This window comes from Podarcis filfolensis (genome assembly GCF_964270895.1).
Source record: "Podarcis filfolensis genome assembly, chromosome: 11".
NCBI lineage: Eukaryota > Metazoa > Chordata > Lepidosauria > Squamata > Lacertidae > Podarcis > Podarcis filfolensis.
In genome coordinates, this window is record NC_139613.1 from 61,799,413 (window position 1) to 61,812,117 (window position 12,705).

The window sequence follows — 12,705 nt, forward strand, 5'->3', positions numbered from 1 at the left end:
AATCTTCCCCAACATCAGGGTCTTTTCCAGGGTGTCTTCTCGTGAGGTGGCCAAAGTATTAAAGCCTCAACTTCACAATCTGTCCTTCCAGTGAGCACTCAGGGCTGATTTCCTTCAGAATGGATAGGTTTGATCTTCTTGCAGTCCATGGGACTCTCAAAAGTCTCCTCCAGCACCATAATTCAAAAGCATCAATTCTTCGGCAATCAGCCTTCTTTATGGTCCAGCTCTCACTTCCATACATCACTACTGGGAAAACCATAGCTTTAACTATACGGACCTTTGTTGGCAAGGTGATGTCTCTACTTTTTAAGATGCTGTCTAGGTTTGTCATTGCTTTTCTCCCAAGAAGCAGGCGTCTTTTAATTTCGTGGCTCCTGTCACCATCTGCAGTGATCATGGAGCCCAAGAAAGTAAAATCTCTCACTGCCTCCATTTCTTCCCCTTCTATTTGCCAGGAGGTGATGGGACCAGTGGCCATGATCTTCGTTTTTTTGATGTTGAGCTTCAGACCATATTTTGCGCTCTCCTTTTTCACCCTCATTAAAAGGTTCTTTAATTTCTCCTCACTTTCTGCCATCAATGTTGTGTCATCTGCATATCTGAGGTTGTTGATATTTCTTCCAGCAATCTTAATTCCAGCTAGGGATTCATCCAGCCCAGCCTTTCGCATGATGAATTCTGCATATAAGTTAAATAAGCAGGGAGACAATATACAGCCTTGTCGTACTCCTTTCCCAATTTTGAACCAATCAGTTGTTCCATATCCAGTTCTAACTGTAGCTTCTTGTCCCACATAGAGATTTCTCAGGAGACAGATGAGGTGATCAGGCACTCCCATTTCTTTAAGAACTTGACACTTCTGGAAATGTTTATTGGGAACAGTCTCTCCAAATGGAAGTCTCCTTGAGCCATTAAAGCCATCAGGTATTGCCTGTCTTCCTCCTCTCCCCCTCCGCCCCATTTCTTTTTGTAATGTCTAGGAGTACTATAGGGCTTCCTAGAGGAGATTTTGTGCTGTTTGGCTCCTTTGCATTGAAAAAAATGGCTGAGACAATTCATATTTTTTCCTTAGTGCTTTTAAATATTTTGGTACATGTTTGAATATCCAGTAAAATAGTAAAGAGAAGACTTTACAGTTGATTACATGCAGAGTATTCAATTTACCACTTTATATGTTAACTAGTCATTCATTCCTTTTAGCAGTTTTCATTTGTTTCAACACTTCTGTTTTTACTGTTAGAATCATAGAATCATAGAGTTGGAAGAGACCACAAGGGCCATCGAGTCCAACCCCCTGCCAAGCAGGAAACACCATCAGAGCACTAGTTGAGTTGCTAGTTTTTATCTGGGTGATAAGAAAAAAATGGCAAAAGCAATGCTACATTTTTTTATCCTTCTCTAAGTAAAGAACCTTGCCACTTTAGATAAGATAAAATTCCCTTGGGCTCCATCCAGATTGAGGCAGGCACATCACTCATGTATGGAGTGATCCCTCATAGACACAGAGGCATCAGGGGGGCCTTGGCCCCCACGACAGGCACAGATCCCTGGCAGCTGAGGCGCAGCAGCAGGTGGGTTTGTCTAGTGGGTAGGTGGATGGAGGCAGCAGGTGAGGACCCTGCTGGAGGTAGGCTCTGTTCACCCTCCAGGCACCCTCTGCCATGTGCCCCCACCCCAGCTGCCCAGTCCTCCAGGCAGCGTAACACTTGCCCTGCCCTGGGCACATGGGGCAACTGATAGGACACGAGAGAGGCTGGTTCTCCCCTCCGCCACCACATGGAAGCCGCCTTCCCTTGGTCCAGTTAACTCAGTATTATCTCCATTGACTGGCAGCGGCTCTGCAGAATTTCAGGGTGTCTCTCCCAGCCCTGCCTGGAGTGTCGGAATTCAAGCCTTAGTCAGAGGAACTGGCCACTCTCCAGGTGCCCGGCTTGGATTCCTTGTTGATCTCCCCCGTCAGCAGCTCCCGGCAAGACAAGGCGAGATCTCGGCGATCCTCCTCAAACGTGAGAAGAACACACCATTCCTCCCCTTCCCTCATTCCCAGGGAGGGGAGAGAGACAGACAGAAATGTATTTACATGCCTTTATTTCTGTCTTTCCAGCAGTACAAAGAAAACGTGTCTGCACTCTCTTAACACCAACAGCAGAGAGAGAATAACTCCTCCCATGTACTTCCAGTACAGGGTCATGTGACACTCTGAGCTAACATCCAGTGCTCAGTGCACAGGTAGACTGTCCCTTTGTTCCCACGGTACAGTCCCAAAACATCAACATCCTGTTTGGCTTTCCAGCCATCTGGAGCACTCAGCTGCAGCATTGCTCCTTTTTCGTAACATGGAGATGCTGGACATTTCTTTTAAGTTGTGTGTGGGGGGGGTGTTTAACTGTAAGCTTAGTACTCTTGTTCAACCACTTTGGGGGGAGACTTCCTAGCTGGTAAGTAAAACATGTTTTTATACCAGATAATTTGTAATTATCTTCCCATAATGTGTATGGTTTGGGAAGCAGAAAAAGTACTGGAGCTGTTTGAATTCTATAATGGCAAAGTAGCACAGATTAGTGAGATGTGTTCATTCATCCAGGTCAAAACTATTTCAGTGGTATTTTGAGCTAGCTGATTAGGGAAGGTATCAGGGAACTCTTTGTATGTTCAGTTCTGCAAATAGGTTCTGTAGTTTAACAGATGAGACAAAAAGCAGTAATTTATGGTATTCATAATGTGAACAACCTTTAACTTGTTTTAAGAAAATGTGAGGACTGCATTTGTTGATACAAACCCAAAAAGTGTATATTTCTACAGTAATATTTAGAATGTTAAAATGATGAGTAATGTTGTTAATGCTTATTTAATTTTGCAATGTTGGATTTAATTTGGAAAGGAGAGTCTCTTTCTGTTTTTGTTTTTGTGCAACCAATTTGAAACTAACACATGCCAAAGAAAGTTGTTCATGGCCCTTGGGAAATCTTTGTTCAAATAGCATCCCTTTTTGAAAATGCCTGCCAATAAACTGTCACTCGAAATTCACACACCTGCCCATTACAACTCTGCTCTAAACATTCTCTTCTTTATGACGGGAGAACTCTCTGGATCCAAGTTGGATTCTGCCAGAATTGTATCATATATAGTCATACATTGGTTCTCAAATGCCTTGTGACTCGAACGTTTTGGCTCCTGAATGCCGCAAACCTGGAAGTAAGTTTTCCGGTTTGCGAACTTTTTTTGGAAGCTGAATGTCCGAAGCGGCTTCTGTGGCTTCCCCTTGAGTGCAGGAAGCTCCTGCAGCCAATCGGAAACCGCACCTTGGTTTTTGAACGTTTTCAGAAGTCGAACAGACTTCTGGAACAGATTCCGTTTCAGAACCAAGGTACAATTGTATTTGGATATGCTTGTTCTCAATAAAGGAAAAAATACCAGCAGTCTGGGCTAATATAACTTGTGATTTCTGTTGTCTATGTTCCAGTAACCTCTAGGCTGGACCACTGGAATGTGTTATATATTGGGCTGCCTTTGAAGACAGTTCAGAAACTGCAGCTAGTGCAGATTTAGTGGTCAGATTGTTGAACATGACAGGATGGTCTGAACATATAACACAACATATAACACCACTTCTGGCACAGAAGTGACAGTTTAAAGGTAGGGAAACCAAGTTTTTGTTTGTTGATAGGAATCTGGAATCACCAAGCGTTCAAGATAATGTGTGGTGGCCTTCTGCCATTAGAATTTGCAGCACTACCTGAAAGTTGTTTTGCCTTTGCTTTTTTGCTTTGACTCAAGAAACTTGGAGTGGAAGGAGAGTAATTTATTGGTGCAGTTCTGTGATGTCTTAGTGGAGGGCTTCTTGCAGAACAGCTCTGGAACATATTGGAGTTTGTATTGCATTATGAGGAACATGGTAAATCCAGAAGATCCAAGAGACTCTACCATCTAATCTTGAGAGTCCAGTGGGTCATTAAAAGGTCTTGAAAGGGAGTTGTTCAAATTCTTGCATGTTAGTTTGTGCAAATGGAAAGAACAATGCTAAACAACAATTGATGACCTCCATCTACCGGTCCACAGTAGAAAGTGTCCTCTCATATTGTACCACAGTGTGGTACGTTGGCTTGACAGCCACAGACAGAAAGTCTTTACAGAGCGTGGTGAACACAGCACATGATATCATGGGCTGTCCCCTCAGCCTGGTAGATGACATCGCAAGGGATCATTGCCTTAGGAGAGCGAGAAAAATTCTCAGGGACGATTCACATCCTGGCCAGCACCTCTTTAATCTTCTACCCTTGGGCAGGAGATATAGAAGTATAATCATACCAACAGGCTAAAAAACAGTTTCTATCCATGGGCTGTTAGGCTGCTGAACGGAAAATAATATAGTGCAACTGACTTTTGGGGTTGGTATGTTGTGCGACAAGCACACAGAGTGCAATGAGATTGAGTGTTGGGGGGGGAGGCTCGGTTAATTTCATTGTACACAGGTTGTACATTGACAATAAAGGTATTATTATTATTGTTGTTGTTATTATTATTATTACTACTATTTTCTGGTTTTGGAGTCACTTTTGTCACACAGTGATCTTCAGGTAAGTTAGAACCACCTTTCCGGGGGTAGGAGTTTTTCACTAGCCACTGCTGGATTCAAGCTGTCATTTTGTACAAGTGTGGAACAACATGTTGGAGGGCATGTACCACAGACTACTGCTGGATGGTTAAGTAACCAACAAACAAAATACTTTTAGGCCAAAATTATTACTATTTATAAAGCACCAACAGTGTATTTATTTAAAAGATGTTGAAGCCGTCCATTGGTAAAATTATCTGGGACATGATTAAAAATAGGAAAAACAATATAGAATAGCAATAAAATAAAGTAAATGAGAACCAGTGTAGAAGAAAGTCAGCATTAAATTTAACAGAGCAGATGAAATTTAACCAGCCAGTTCACATTCCATGGCCCAAAGCCTGGACTAATAAAAACATATTTATCAGGCCCTGAAGAAACAACACCGGCTACCCATGTAACTTGGGCAATTTAGCTCCATTGGACTCAATATGATTTACTTTTGAGTATGGATTGTATGAATGGTGCCTGGTGAGCCATCCTGGAGAGGGAATTCCATGAACCTGGTGCCATGACTTTTCACTACACACCAGATGATGAGAGGGAAACTGGAGGTGAACATCAGATGTTGAGCATACTCCTGTTGTGGAAGGTAGTCCCCTGGTTCCCACCATACATGATGTTTTACAGCATATGCAAAAACATGCATCTGCAGTGGCTCCCCACTTGCGCGGGATGCTCTCTCCGGGGAGGGTTGGCTGGTGCCTTCATTAAACGCCTCTAAGTGCCAGGAGAAAACATTGCTTTTTAACCACGTCTTTGGCTGATTGACATCCAGTGCCTTTTTAAATGTGTTGTGGAAGGGGGATTCTTGGGTGGTTGTTGCTTTTATTTTTATTGTGCATATTGTGTCTTTTATGTTGTAGTTTTATGTTGTTAACTGTCCTGAGATCTATGTGCATAGAGTGGATGATGATGATGATGATGATCCCAAACAATTTATACTCTGAAGTCTCAGAGTGGGAAGAGAACAAAATGAGGGAAAAGGCAAAGATAATAAAGGATATTTGTGAACCAATGCCGATACTTGTACAGACTTATACATAGTAAATGTTTTCAGACATGATTAAGATTTAATTGATTTTTTAAAAAAATATTTGATTGATATCCATAACTCTGGAGCATCTATATGCACAGCTTTAGTTGTGACCTATTGTCAATACAAAACAAATTACTGCTCCTACTGCTACATTGTGCCTGGGGATTCACAGATGGGATTCATTTTGAGGTCAGGATTTGAAGGAAGAAGAGAGGTAACCCCCCTTTATATTCTTATAACTTGAATTGAAACAGCTTTTGAAGACTATGAGAACTACTTTTTTGGAGTCAGTTTTGTGACATGTACATAACGTAAGTGACATAACATAAGTGACAGAGCTTGCAGGGCAGCAGCTGAAGAAGGAGCAAAAAGGGTTTTCTTGTGTGTGTGTGTGTGTGTGTGTTTCTTTGTGACTGATTAGCTGCTCTCCCTGTGCAAAGGTCAGAGGGGGCAGGGTTTCTGTTGAGGCAGGTGATTAGCTGTGGGAGGAGCTTATCAGAGCTTGCCAAAGGTTGCAGGCAGCTTTACCTGCAGCAATTGCATGTTGATTGCCCTCTTAGAAGACAGAGTCCAGCAACTGGAGGAACGTGTAGCTACGCTCCAAAGAATTAGAGAGCTGGAGCTCTTCTTGGAAGCAACAGAGCACACCGTCTCCACCAAGGAGGAGACAGGGGACTCCCCTGAGAAGGAGGCTAGTTCACCAACACAGGAGCCAGATATATGGAGAAATGTGACAAAGAAGTAGGAGGCCCAGGGTTCGCTCTGATTGTTTAGAAATACACAATCGCTTTGAGGTCCTCTCCCCTAGCATGGAAGACGAAGAGCAGACTCCATTTGAGGATCTCTCCCTCATTACAGTCGATCAGGTATATGAAGACGAGCAGCAAAGTCAGTCCTCAGGGAATGTGCAGGCGACCTTGGAACGGACAGCTCACGGAAGAACCCCGACCAAACCTAAGAGGAGGCGTGTAGTGGTGATAGGGGATTCCCTACTGAGGGGAACAGAAGCAGTGATCTGTGGGCCTGACAAGATGTCTCGGGAAGTGTGCTGTCTCCCCGGGGCTAAGATCCAAGATGTAACTGAACGACTGCAAGGAATCATAAAACCCACTGACAAATACCCCTTCCTCTTGGTTCATGTGGGAACCAATGACACTGCAAGCAATAGCCTCCAGAAGATCAAAAGAGACTACAAGGCTCTGGGCAGGAAATTGAAGCAATTAAATGCACAAATTGTCATCTCATCTGTCCTCCCAGTTGAATGACGTGACCCAGGGAGAGAGGGAAAAATAGTGGAAGTGAACAGCTGGCTTCGCAAATGGTGTAAACAGGAACGGTTTGGATTCTTAGATCACAGACTGCAGTTTCTTGAAGATGGACTTCTGGCAAGCGATGGGCTACACCTCACAACGGTTGGGAGGAATGTTTTTGCAAAAAATCTCAGAAACCTCATCAGGAGGGCTTTAAACTGACTAATGTGGGGGAGGGAGACAGTGCTCCTGAAGGTAGGAGTCTATCAATTGATGAAGATGATCATCCAAATGTCATAGACCAAGTGGAGCAAACAGCACGCAGACCTAGTGGTGGGAGGAAAAAATCCTTAAATAAGAGACACGGGGGAATGATTAATGGACTTCAGTGTCTGTACACTAATGCGCAAAGCATGGGAAATAAACAAGATGAGCTTGAGCTCTTGGTACAGCAAACTAAACATGACATAATAGGCATCACTGAAACCTGGTGGGATAAGTCCCACGATTGGAATGTAATAATGGAGGGATACAATCTATTTCAGAGAAACAGACCAGACAAGAAAGTAGGAGGAGTGGCGTTATATGTCAGGGATGTGTATACTTGTGAAGAGATCCAAGATTTAGAACCTCAAAGCCAAAGTGAGAGCATTTGGGTCAAAATTAAGGGAGAGAAGAATAACAGTGACCTCATTGTGGGAGTTTACTATAGATCCCCAAGCCAAACGGAGGACATAGATGATGCCTTCCTGGAACAGATGGCCAAGCATGCAAAAGGAAGGGAGATAGTAGTAATGGGGGACTTCAATTACCCGGATATTTGTTGGATGTCAAACTCAGCCAAGAGCATAAGGTCAAACAGATTCCTCACTGGCCTTGCAGACAACTTCATTGTCCAGAAAGTGGGAGAAGCAACAAGAGGAACAGCCATTTTAGATCTGGTCCTAACCAATGTTGATGACCTGGTTAGTGGGGTAGAAGTGGAAGGATCATTAGGCGCGAGTGATCATGCTCTTCTGAAGTTTACTATACAGCGGAAAGGAGCAGCCAAGCATACTAGGACTCAATTTCTTGACTTTAAGAAAGCCGACTTCATAAAACTTAGGGAAGTGCTGGGTGAGATCCCATGGACAGTAATACTAAAAGGAAAGGGAGTTCATGATGGCTGGGAGTTTGTTAAGAGGGAGATAGTAAAAGCACAACTTCAGGCAATACCAATGAGACGGAAACATGGAAGGTGCCTAAAGAAGCCAGGGTGGCTATCTAAAGAACTTTTAACTGAGTTAAGATTAAAAAAGGATGTGTACAAAAAATGGAAAAGGGGGGAAACCACCAAAGAGGAATTCAAACAAATAGCCAGCACGTGTAGACACAAAGTCAGAAAAGCTAAAACACAGAATGAACTCAGGCTTGCTAGAGAGGTTAAAAGCAACAAAAAAGGCTTTTATGGGTATGTTCGTAGCAAAAGGAAGAACACAGAAACAGTGGGGTCACTCAGAGGAGAAGATGGTGAAATGCAAACAGGGGACACAGAAAGGGCTGAACTCCTCAATGCCTTCTTTGCCTCAGTCTTCTCCGATAAAGAAAACAATGCCCGACCTGAAGAATTTGGAGCAAATGATTCAGCAGAGGAAACACAGCCCAGAATAACTAAGGAGATAGTACAAGAATACTTGGCTAGTCTAGATGTATTCAAGTCTCCAGGGCCAGATGAACTGCATCCAAGAGTATTAAAAGAACTGGCAGATGTGATCTCAGAACCACTGGCAGTCATCTTTGAGAATTCCTGGAGAACAGGTGAAGTCCCGGCAGACTGGAGGAGGGCAAATGTTGTCCCTATTTTCAAAAAGGGGAAAAGAGAGGACCCAAATAATTACCGCCCAGTCAGTCTGACATCAATTCCAGGGAAGATTCTGGAGCAGAACATTAAGCAAACAGTCTGTGAGCACCTAGAAAGGAATGCTGTGATCACCAATAGTCAGCATGGATTTCTGAAAAATAAGTCATGTCAGACTAACCTGATCTCGTTTTTTGACAGAATTACAAGCCTGGTAGATGAAGGGAACACAGTGGATGTAGCCTACCTTGATTTCAGCAAGGCATTTGACAAGGTGCCCCATGATATTCTTGTAAAGAAGCTGGTAAAATGCGGTCTTGACTATGCTACCACTCAGTGGATTTGTAACTGGCTGACTGACCGAACCCAAAGGGTGCTCATCAATGGTTCCTCTTCATCCTGGAGAAGAGTGACTAGTGGGGTGCCACAGGGTTCTGTCTTGGGCCCGGTCTTATTCAACATCTTTATCAACGACTTGGATGATGGACTCAAGGGCATCCTGATCAAATTTGCAGATGACGCCAAACTGGGAGGGGTGGCTAACACCCCAGAGGACAGGATCACACTTCAAAACGACCTTGACAGATTAGAGAACTGGGCCAAAACAAACAAGATGAATTTTAACAGGGAGAAATGTAAAGTATTGCACTTGGGCAAAAAAAATGAGAGGCACAAATACAAGATGGGTGACACCTGGCTTGAGAGCAGTACATGTGAAAAGGATCTAGGAGTCTTGGTTGACCACAAACTTGACATGAGCCAACAGTGTGACGCGGCAGCTAAAAAAGCCAATGCAATTCTGGGCTGCATCAATAGGAGTATAGCATCTAGATCAAGGGAAGTAATAGTGCCACTGTATTCTGCTCTGGTCAGACCTCACCTGGAGTACTGTGTCCAGTTCTGGGCACCACAGTTCAAGAAGGACACTGACAAACTGGAACGTGTCCAGAGGAGGGCAACCAAAATGGTCAAAGGCCTGGAAACGATGCCTTATGAGGAACGGCTAAGGGAGCTGGGCATGTTTAGCCTGGAGAAGAGGAGGGAGAAAGGTTGTTTTCTGCTGCTCCAGAGAAGCGGACATGGAGCAGTGGATCCAAACTACAAGAAAGAAGATTCCACCTAAACATTAGGAAGAACTTCCTGACAGTAAGAGCTGTTCGACAGTGGAATTTGCTGCCAAGGAGTGTGGTGGAGTCTCCTTCTTTGGAGGTCTTTAAGCAGAGGCTTGACAACCATATGTCAGGAGTGCTCTGATGGTGTTTTTTGCTTGGCAGGGGGTTGGACTCGATGGCCCTTGTGGTCTCTTCCAACTCTATGATTCTATGATTCTATGACATGTACTGCCTCCCTTAAATTTTCACGTTGGAAAAAAAATCTTGCTCCTTTGCCAAGAACATGTTTGTATTTTTTGTTTATTTCAAGATAAATTTGTGGATATAAACAAGTAATGGTGTTAATAAGTAAGCCACCTGTCACTGTGAGAATGCAACTGATCCTGTTACGGATTGCTACTACAGCCATTCTGTGCTTAGCAAAGGAGGGGAGCTTTATAACTCCGTGTTCTGTTCCTGGTACTTGTAGTACACAGATATTTGATGGAGTGAAAAATTTAGTGGCAGAATTAAGACAACGGAGACAAATGACAGAATCATAGAATCATAGAGTTGGAAGAGACCACAAGGGCCATCGAGTCCAACCCCCTGCCAAGCAGGAAACACCATCAGAGCACTCCTGACATATGGTTGTCAAGCCTCTGCTTAAAGACCTCCAAAGAAGGAGACTCCACCACACTCCTTGGCAGCAAATTCCACTGTCGAACAGCTCTTACTGTCAGGAAGTTCTTCCTAATGTTTAGGTGGAATCTTCTTTCTTGTAGTTTGGATCCATTGCTCCGTGTCCGCTTCTCTGGAGCAGCAGAAAACAACCTTTCTCCCTCCTCTATGTGACATCCTTTTATATATTTGAACATGGCTATCATATCACCCCTTAACCTCCTCTTCTCCAGGCTAAACATGCCCAGCTCCCTTAGCCGTTCCTCATAAGGCATCGTTTCCAGGCCTTTGACCATTTTGGTTGCCCTCCTCTGGACATGTTCCAGTTTGTCAATGTCCTTCTTGAACTGTGGTGCCCAGAACTGGACACAGTACTCCAGGTGAGGTCTGACCAGAGCAGAATACAGTGGCACTATTACTTCCCTTGATCTAGATGCTATACTCCTATTGATGCAGCCCAGAATTGCATTGGCTTTTTTAGCTGCCGCGTCACACTGTTGGCTCATGTCAAGTTTGTGGTCAACCAAGACTCCTAGATCCTTTTCACATGTAGTGCTCTCAAGCCAGGTGTCACCCATCTTGTATTTGTGCCTCTCATTTTTTTTGCCCAAGTGCAATACTTTACATTTCTCCCTGTTAAAATTCATCTTGTTTGTTTTGGCCCAGTTCTCTAATCTGTTAAGGTCGTTTTGAAGTGTGATCCTGTCCTCTGGGGTGTTAGCCACCCCTCCCAGTTTGGTGTCATCTGCAAATTTGATCAGGATGCCCTTGAGTCCATCATCCAAGTCGTTGAAAAAGATGTTGAATAAGACCGGGCCCAAGACAGAACCCTGTGGCACCCCACTAGTCACTCTTCTCCAGGATGAAGAGGAACCATTGATGAGCACCCTTTGGGTTCGGTCAGTCAGCCAGTTACAAATCCACTGAGTGGTAGCATAGTCAAGACCGCATTTTACCAGCTTCTTTACAAGAATATCATGGGGCACCTTGTCAAATGCCTTGCTGAAATCAAGGTAGGCTACATCCACTGCGTTCCCTTCATCTACCAGGCTTGTAATTCTGTCAAAAAACGAGATCAGGTTAGTCTGACATGACTTATTTTTCAGAAATCCATGCTGACTATTGGTGATCACAGCATTCCTTTCTAGGTGCTCACAGACTGTTTGCTTAATGATCTGCTCAGTTAGAAGTTATATGTGGTTCTTATTATCAACCAGTGTCTGAGTTTTACAAAATCTGTTTACAAGTTTAGGGAACTGTTTCTTGCTTAAGGAGGAAAGTCATGAAACCAGCAGAAACAGCCAGATGGCACCTAGTGGGAGATGCAGTATTTTCCTCATGAATTGGGCAGTCTGTGCTTGGAAACAATCATGTAATTATACTGAGAAATTGACAAATTTTGCACTTCCTTCTCTAACAGCAGTAAGTGAAAGGTGAGGTCTTTAAAAGCAGGTTACCCATTTTCAAAGCACCGCGTGTTTACCCAGTTTATGCAACTTAGCCAGTGTTCCTCTCTTTTGGCTGCCCAGAGGATAGGTATAGCTGAAATGGAGAGGAAGTCAAGAATCAGCACTTACTATAAACCAGGCTCCCTCAACCTCGGCCCTCCAGATGTTTTGAGACTACAATTCCCATCATCCCTGACCACTGGTCCTGCTAGCTAGAGATCATGGGAGTTGTAGGCCAAAAACATCTCTGGAGGGCCGAGGTTGAGGAAGCTTGCTATAAATGGTAAAATGGTTAATTACTTAGAGGGCTTTTGTTATACTCTTCATAGAAGACAAGACACAAAGGTATGGTGGCAGAGAATCTTGAGCTACCTAAGGCAGCAAAAGTAGTGTGCACAAAAAGGAGACAGAAGCTCCTCATTGAGATTCCACGCAGTTTGCCATTATGAATTTGCTAAAATTCCAAAGTTTCTTGGAATGTTAGGAATAATAATAATAATAATAATAATAATAATAATAATAATTAATTACTTATACCCTGCCCATCTGACCGGGCCTCCCCAGCCACTCTAGGAAAGATTTGACTTGATATTATGATATTATAGTGTGACACATAGGAAAGATGGCCCTCTAGGACCTTTGGAGATTTAATGAGGCAAAGATCTTCACCATGCTGCTAATGGCTGAGAGTCAAACCATCCATCAGATGCTTACTGCTTAGAGGTCTTTTGCTGTGAGCAA

At 43.5% G+C, this 12,705-nt stretch overlaps 1 protein-coding gene across 15 annotated transcripts in view; it reads left to right on the plus strand.

Annotated features, from left to right (window-relative positions):
* Positions 1 to 12,705, plus strand: part of APBA1 (amyloid beta precursor protein binding family A member 1) — an 85,746-nt gene that overhangs the window by 15,187 nt on the left and 57,854 nt on the right. For 2 of the 15 annotated variants that reach the window (XM_083576737.1, XM_083576753.1), the window contains exon 1: positions 806 to 927. The exons of the other annotated variants lie outside the window; for them this stretch is intronic. The gene's annotated coding sequence lies outside the window, so the exon portion shown is untranslated. Of the gene's footprint in view, positions 1 to 805; positions 928 to 12,705 lie in introns of those variants that run through there. 15 annotated transcript variants of the gene reach the window in all.